The following is a 6654-nucleotide window of genomic DNA, read 5'->3' on the forward strand; positions in this document are numbered from 1 at the left end:
GATTGGATTACCTGCCTTAATGTCTTTTCTGCTGCACTCATGAATAAATGTAATTTTGAAGCAAAGCGAAATGGAAAGTAGAAAAACTATGCCAGGTAATCCTGACTATTATTTCAACAAGAGTTAGGGCCTGTTCGTTTATTAAATGTAATATTTCAAATATATATCTTGACGGACCTGTAAATGTTATACAGGCCATGGGAAGTCTTTGTCAAGGCTCGTCTGAAAACAATATAAAATCTCCAGGTCCGTCTTTATTTCATGAATGAATAACACCGGTCCAAGTGGTCTAACCGTTTGGACTGCAAAAATTATATGTATCTCCAAAGGGAGATAACTCACTTCATGTACATCTCCTTTGAACTTGCTTCAGTCCACAGTGTGGTGCATTATCTTAATTATCTGTAGGAACTATTTGTACACGTAAAGCCAGACCAGATTAGATTCATGCTTCCTTTAAAAGTGAATTTTTCTATTTGATAGAGATTCTGACCTCTCATACTGACATTCATTCTTGTATACACAACAAATACATTTAAAAGACTTTAAAACCAAATGTTCCTGGATATCAGTCTGTGTCTTGTAGATGATTATTTGTTGGTCCATAAAATGGGAAACTGATCTATTGTGTTTACATAAAAAGTTATTATATAATTATGGTGCTTGTTTAGTGATTGAGAAGTTTACTTTGAAATATCAATATTGTTTCAAGAAACTACTCTGTATGTTTTGTATGCTTGAATGACTTGCGATAAGATCATCATGAAATCATGTTTTAAAATGTCATAGTTGACTGTTCTACGCATTTCTTTTTTTTTTTTTTTTTTTTTTATTTTCTTTTTAGCATTAAGTTGTTAGGGAAACATATCTGCACAAACTCATGCATGCTGAAAATAGCATTGAGTTGACACACCATTAAAAGTGGTAAGATTTTGTATTTTTGTTTTACATAAATGTATATTTGTTTTATAGGTTTATACCAACCAATGATATATTTTCATGATCCCAAATCAGTTGATATCATTTATCTTTTTTGACAAAATCTGTATTAAAAATAATTCAACAAGGTCTTAACAATGCTTGAATTAAATGCTACAAGTAGTAAGATTATGTTGAAGTTTATACAGTGTACTTTCAAATTAGATGCTTGGTTTTAAGAATCTGTCTTCAATTTCTTTACAACAGCTGTGAAATAACTTGATATATTTGTCACTCTTGTCTGCCCAAGCGAGGGTTTGGCCAAGCAAGGGTCTTCCTGTGGGAGGAAGCTGGAGTATGCGGAAAACCACACTAGATCAGGCAGGTGACCCTCATACCTTTTCATGTGTGATTAGTTAATCATATCCTGGTCTTCCAGGTGAAATACATGTGCATTTCAACTGCATCATTTTAGTATCCTCCGCTTGTACTATAAAGAGGTTCTGAAGAAGCCTTTTATGGGCAGGAACATAATAGAATAAATTTGGTTGTAATTACATTGGAAGTGTGTGATCACATGTATATTGATTAATAGGTTAATAGAGAAATGAAAACTGCCCAGATATTCTATACAAAGTATCTTGTCTAAAACAGATTCAGAATTGTTTTTACTGAGTGCAAGATTAGTTTATTTTTATGCATGTACAAAAATATTTTTTCTCTGCATGTAAAAAAAATACCAACCAAGATAATTTTTGCACTTTTTGAGCGAATCAGTATGTTCTGATTCTGCAGATTTATACATGAGGTGAATATTGTAATACATGTATAACACATACAAATCTGATGTTTTTTCTGCAATTTAAATATTAACTCGAATTTGACCAAAAAATTGTCAATTAATGTTAAGTGGTACCAATTTAATTGGTAAAGCCTTTTTGTCCTTCATTACACATTGTTTACTCATTCATAATTTCATTTTTCAACTGCTCCAAAAATATTCTCCAGAAATCCTAGAATCATCTACTCAGTCATCTACTCATAAATGAAATTTCGTAAGGTGCTTTTATCAAAATCGTGATTTTCATTGCTTCAAGTGGATACAGTTCCTATAAAAAAATTAATATATATATATATATATATACTTCACAATAAATTATTAATTCTGACTTAACTTGGATATTTTTCATAAATTGAGTTTGTGTGGGTTATCATTAGATGGCGATTCTTTCTCAAGACCTGGTAGTTATGTTCATTTTCAATGTCTTGACAGATTTACATGAATATACATGAAAACGTAGATTAAGTGTTATTACATCACCCCGAGACCATAGTCATGAAACCATTCTCATGCTCAAACATATATTCTGTGCTTAATTGTCCCAACTTTCTTTGAACGTACTTTAATCATGGAATAGCAATTTTGAAAAAATCCTTAATGTCGTAAATAATATCACTCCTGAAGTCAATTTCCAAAATTCTGTCAAATCATTAAAAAATATTAAATCGGATATCAGATTTGTTACCAGGAGTATTTGAGGCTGTGTTCAAAATGTGTATTTGAGCATGAGTATGGTTTCATGAATATGAGCTGAGGTCTTCAGGAATGAAGAACAGATTTGTTTTAAAATTGATTAATGAACCATATGTAATTATTAACTACTTATTTGTGGAAAAAAGTATTACATGAGTCTTATTTTAAAGTTCCATATTAGGAGATATTACAATCCTGAACAACCTGTTGTATATTCTTTATATTGGTGAAATTTGTTTATACACGAAGAAGGTTGAGGAAGAGACAACATTTTCTTGCTGGGTCACGGGTGTAGCTGAATATCTGGTTTGTTTTGTTTAACGTCCTATTAACAGCCAAGGTCATTTCAGGACGTGCCAGGTTTGGGAGGTGGAGGAAAGCCGGAGTACCCTGGAGAAAAACCATCGGCCTACAGTCAGTACCTGGCAACTGCCCCACATAGCATTCGAACTCGCAACCCAGAGGTGGAGGGCTAGTGATAAAGTGTCGGGACACCTTAACCACTCGGCCACCGCGGCCCCTGTGTAGCTGAATAAGTTGAGTTTCTTGTCACCAGTGTAAGAAGTGATGATATCCCTTATATGAAACATGGTGACTTGGTACAAATTCCCAACCATAATTTCATATTATGTACTGTATTACTGTATAGTTACCAAATTTCATGGGGTTTACATTTCACAGTTGTCTAAGAAGGACCTAGTTCTCTGTCACGGGTATCAGATTTCACACAACCATGCCTTGTTGTTATTCTGCAGTAAATATTTCTATCTATATGTGTGTATGTATATATGAATATTTGATGGCTATTTGTTTTTGCATTTATTGGCGTGATATTAGCGAATTTGAATCCCCACAAATATTACCAACAATACAATATATGATAAATATAAAAGGATTCTGTATTAGATATTAGATAAAATGCTTGTAAGAAGTAGTACCTCCTTTGAAATGCTTGTTATAGGTGTATAAAATGCTTGTTGCAATATAAATTGAAGTTTTCAGAAATTATTCAACATTTCTTTACTTCAAAAATTTTAAAAAGAATATTATTTTTTTCAACCAATAAGACAAATGATATTGTTTGAATATACTTTTCAAAAGTCCAAAGAACTTGATGATAAACGAGGCCTTATTGAAAACTTCTTGTTCTGGACCTAAATCATGAGTCAATTTGAAATGGAAAAATGTAGTCACTATCAAAATTTATTCTACAGATGTTAAGAGAAGTGTTTTTTGATCTTTTGTTGTATATACACCTATGTATCATTCTGATCTTTTGTTGTATACACCTATGTATCATTCTGATCTTTTGTTGAATACACCTATGTATCATTCTGATCTTTTGTTGTATACACCTATGTATCATTCTGATCTTTTGTTGTATACACCTATGTATCATTCTGATCTTTTGTTGAATACACCTATGTATCATTCTGATCTTTTGTTGTATACACCTATGTATGATTCTGATCTTTTGTTGTATATACACCTATGTATCATTCTGATCTTTTGTTGTATACACCTATGTATCATTCTGATCTTTTGTTGAATACACCTATGTATCATTCTGATCTTTTGCTGTATACACCTATGTATCATTCTGATCTTTTGTTGTATACACCTATGTATCATTCTGATCTTTTGTTGTATACACCTATGTATCATTCTGATCTTTTGTTGTATACACCTATGTATCATTCTGATCTTTTGTTGAATACACCTATGTATCATTCTGATCTTTTGCTGTATACACCTATGTATCATTCTGATCTTTTGTTGTATACACCTATGTATCATTCTGATCTTTTGTTGAATACACCTATGTATCATTCTGATCTTTTGTTGTATACACCTATGTATCATTCTGATCTTTTGTTGTATACACCTATGTATCATTCTGATCTTATGTTGAATACACCTATGTATCATTCTGATCTTTTGTTGTATACACCTATGTATCATTCTGATCTTTTGTTGTATACACCTATGTATCATTCTGATCTTTTGTTGAATACACCTATGTATCATTCTGATCTTTTGTTGTATACACCTATGTATCATTCTGATCTTTTGTTGAATACACCTATGTATTATTCTGATCTTTTGTTGTATACACCTATGTATGATTCTGATCTTTTGTTGTATATACACCTATGTATCATTCTGATCTTTTGTTGTATACACCTATGTATCATTCTGATCTTTTGTTGAATACACCTATGTATCATTCTGATCTTTTGTTGTATATACACCTATGTATCATTCTGATCTTTTGTTGTATACACCTATGTATCATTCTGATCTTTTGTTGTATACACCTATGTATCATTCTGATCTTTTGTTGAATACACCTATGTATCATTCTGATCTTTTGTTGTATACACCTACGTATCATTCTGATCTTTTGTTGTATACACCTACGTGTCGGTGAAATGGTTGCAGTGTTCAAATTTCCCTGCACAGAATTCCCAATAATGTCGTCAAACTTGCATTGAAAGCCCAATTCCCCATGGCTGTTTTTGATGCATTCATTGCATCAAATTTTACTGCAAAATGCAAAAGTGTAGGTATTAGAAATCCTAATTCTTCAAAAATACAATTTTGGTGTCAAAGTAAAATGTTCAGCAATAGTATTGTCAGTTGTGTATTTATGTATATATTGATAAGTGTATGCCTAGAGCTGTTGTTGTTTGTTTGTTACTGAAATCACTCTAGACTGCTGCAGGCTTTACAGATAGAGTGGTTGATAAGCTATTTGTGTTTTACTGGATTCTTGTGAAGTTTTGTGGTGGGCTGACTATCAGTGTTTTTTCGATAAGATGCAACAGAATACAAACTCTGTTCAAATCTAAGATAGATTATTGTGTATATGTATAATTATATTGTCTTTATTGGGGAGCATAATGATGTGTAAATTCAAGTTGAAAACAGTGTTGAACACCAATGCCAAATCAGAAATGTGTTCATTTTGCATAGAGTCACAAAGTAAAGTTATTCTAAAGGAAAATATAGAAATAAGATAGATATTGCAGATGGATATATTTAAAATGTAAACATATTTTTTCTGCTTTACTTGACCCAAATCTCCAACACAGATTCCATAGTATTGTGAAAACTTTACCTAAGAACATAGTGTAGCTCAAATCTTCAACACAAATTTTATACTTTTGACTTTCTTTCAATTAAATTGTGTGAGCATTTGTTTTGCAGAAGTGCACATATTGTGTTAATGCAATTTTTTATTTTGAAAATTTCTACATAAATTTGGTAAGAATGGTATCTGGTATGCTTCCTGGTAATGTATCATACTAAGATTTCCATAAAAAGTTAGATTTCCACTAGATATTTTAAAAAGTTTTAACTCGAATAAGATTTCTGCCAACACATTTTTTCACTAAAATAACGTTTTCGCTAAAATAAGATTTCAACTATAACATTTTCAATGAAATAAAATTACCCCTAAAATAAAATTACCCCTAAAATAATATAACATTAACGCTAAAATAACATTAACGCTAAAATAAAATTACCGCTAAAATAAACTTACCGCTTAAATAAAATTACGGTAATCTATTCGTCATGGCTATGCACCCATTTTCACAAACATACTAAATATGGGTAATTTGTTGAATTTAGCTTAGACCAATAAAGAAATCTCAAGTTGTGAAATTTCTTTCTTCCTTTGGCCTGTCATTTTGCTATTGTCTTCATAAGAACGTTGATGAATTAGAACCTACAAATATGTCCGTTTTTAATTTATATTGGTTAATACCGATTTTGAAGATGTTGCAAGATATCTCTAAAATATGTAATATATACAAATTGTGTTTGTTATATGTATTTGATAATAGAACCCGTCTGTACATTATCAAATCCCCATTCTTATTTGATGTTGTGATTCATGCCACACGGATAAATATCTATAAATAGTTTTTTTATTCGACACTCCTCTAATTGGGAGCAATTTGTATTGATGTTGTACCAATCCTCAGAATTGATGACGTCATTGATTGTGTTATGCCTATTTATTGAATGTTAGCTATGTCCTGGTGATATTTAATATATGAATGTTGTAATCACCCCCTTTGTATGGTTCTCATCCCCAAGGAATGAGTATTTTGCTAGGTATGCTATCCAGATGATATTCGTTCCGAGTGAGCAAAATATCAATTTATTATTATCAAAGAAATAAAAACTTTGAA

At 31.4% G+C, this 6654-nt stretch overlaps 1 long non-coding RNA gene across 1 annotated transcript; it reads right to left on the reverse strand.

The window, feature by feature from the left end:
* Positions 1-3787: 3787 nt before the first annotated feature.
* LOC117317551 lies at positions 3788-6654 on the reverse strand. The gene is made up of 2 exons (XR_004530196.1): positions 4870-6654; positions 3788-4836 (listed from the first exon to the last, which is right to left on the reverse strand). It is a non-coding gene; the product is annotated as an uncharacterized LOC117317551 (long non-coding RNA).

This window comes from Pecten maximus, chromosome 19 (genome assembly GCF_902652985.1).
Source record: "Pecten maximus chromosome 19, xPecMax1.1, whole genome shotgun sequence".
In the NCBI taxonomy this organism is placed as follows: Eukaryota; Metazoa; Mollusca; class Bivalvia; order Pectinida; family Pectinidae; genus Pecten; species Pecten maximus.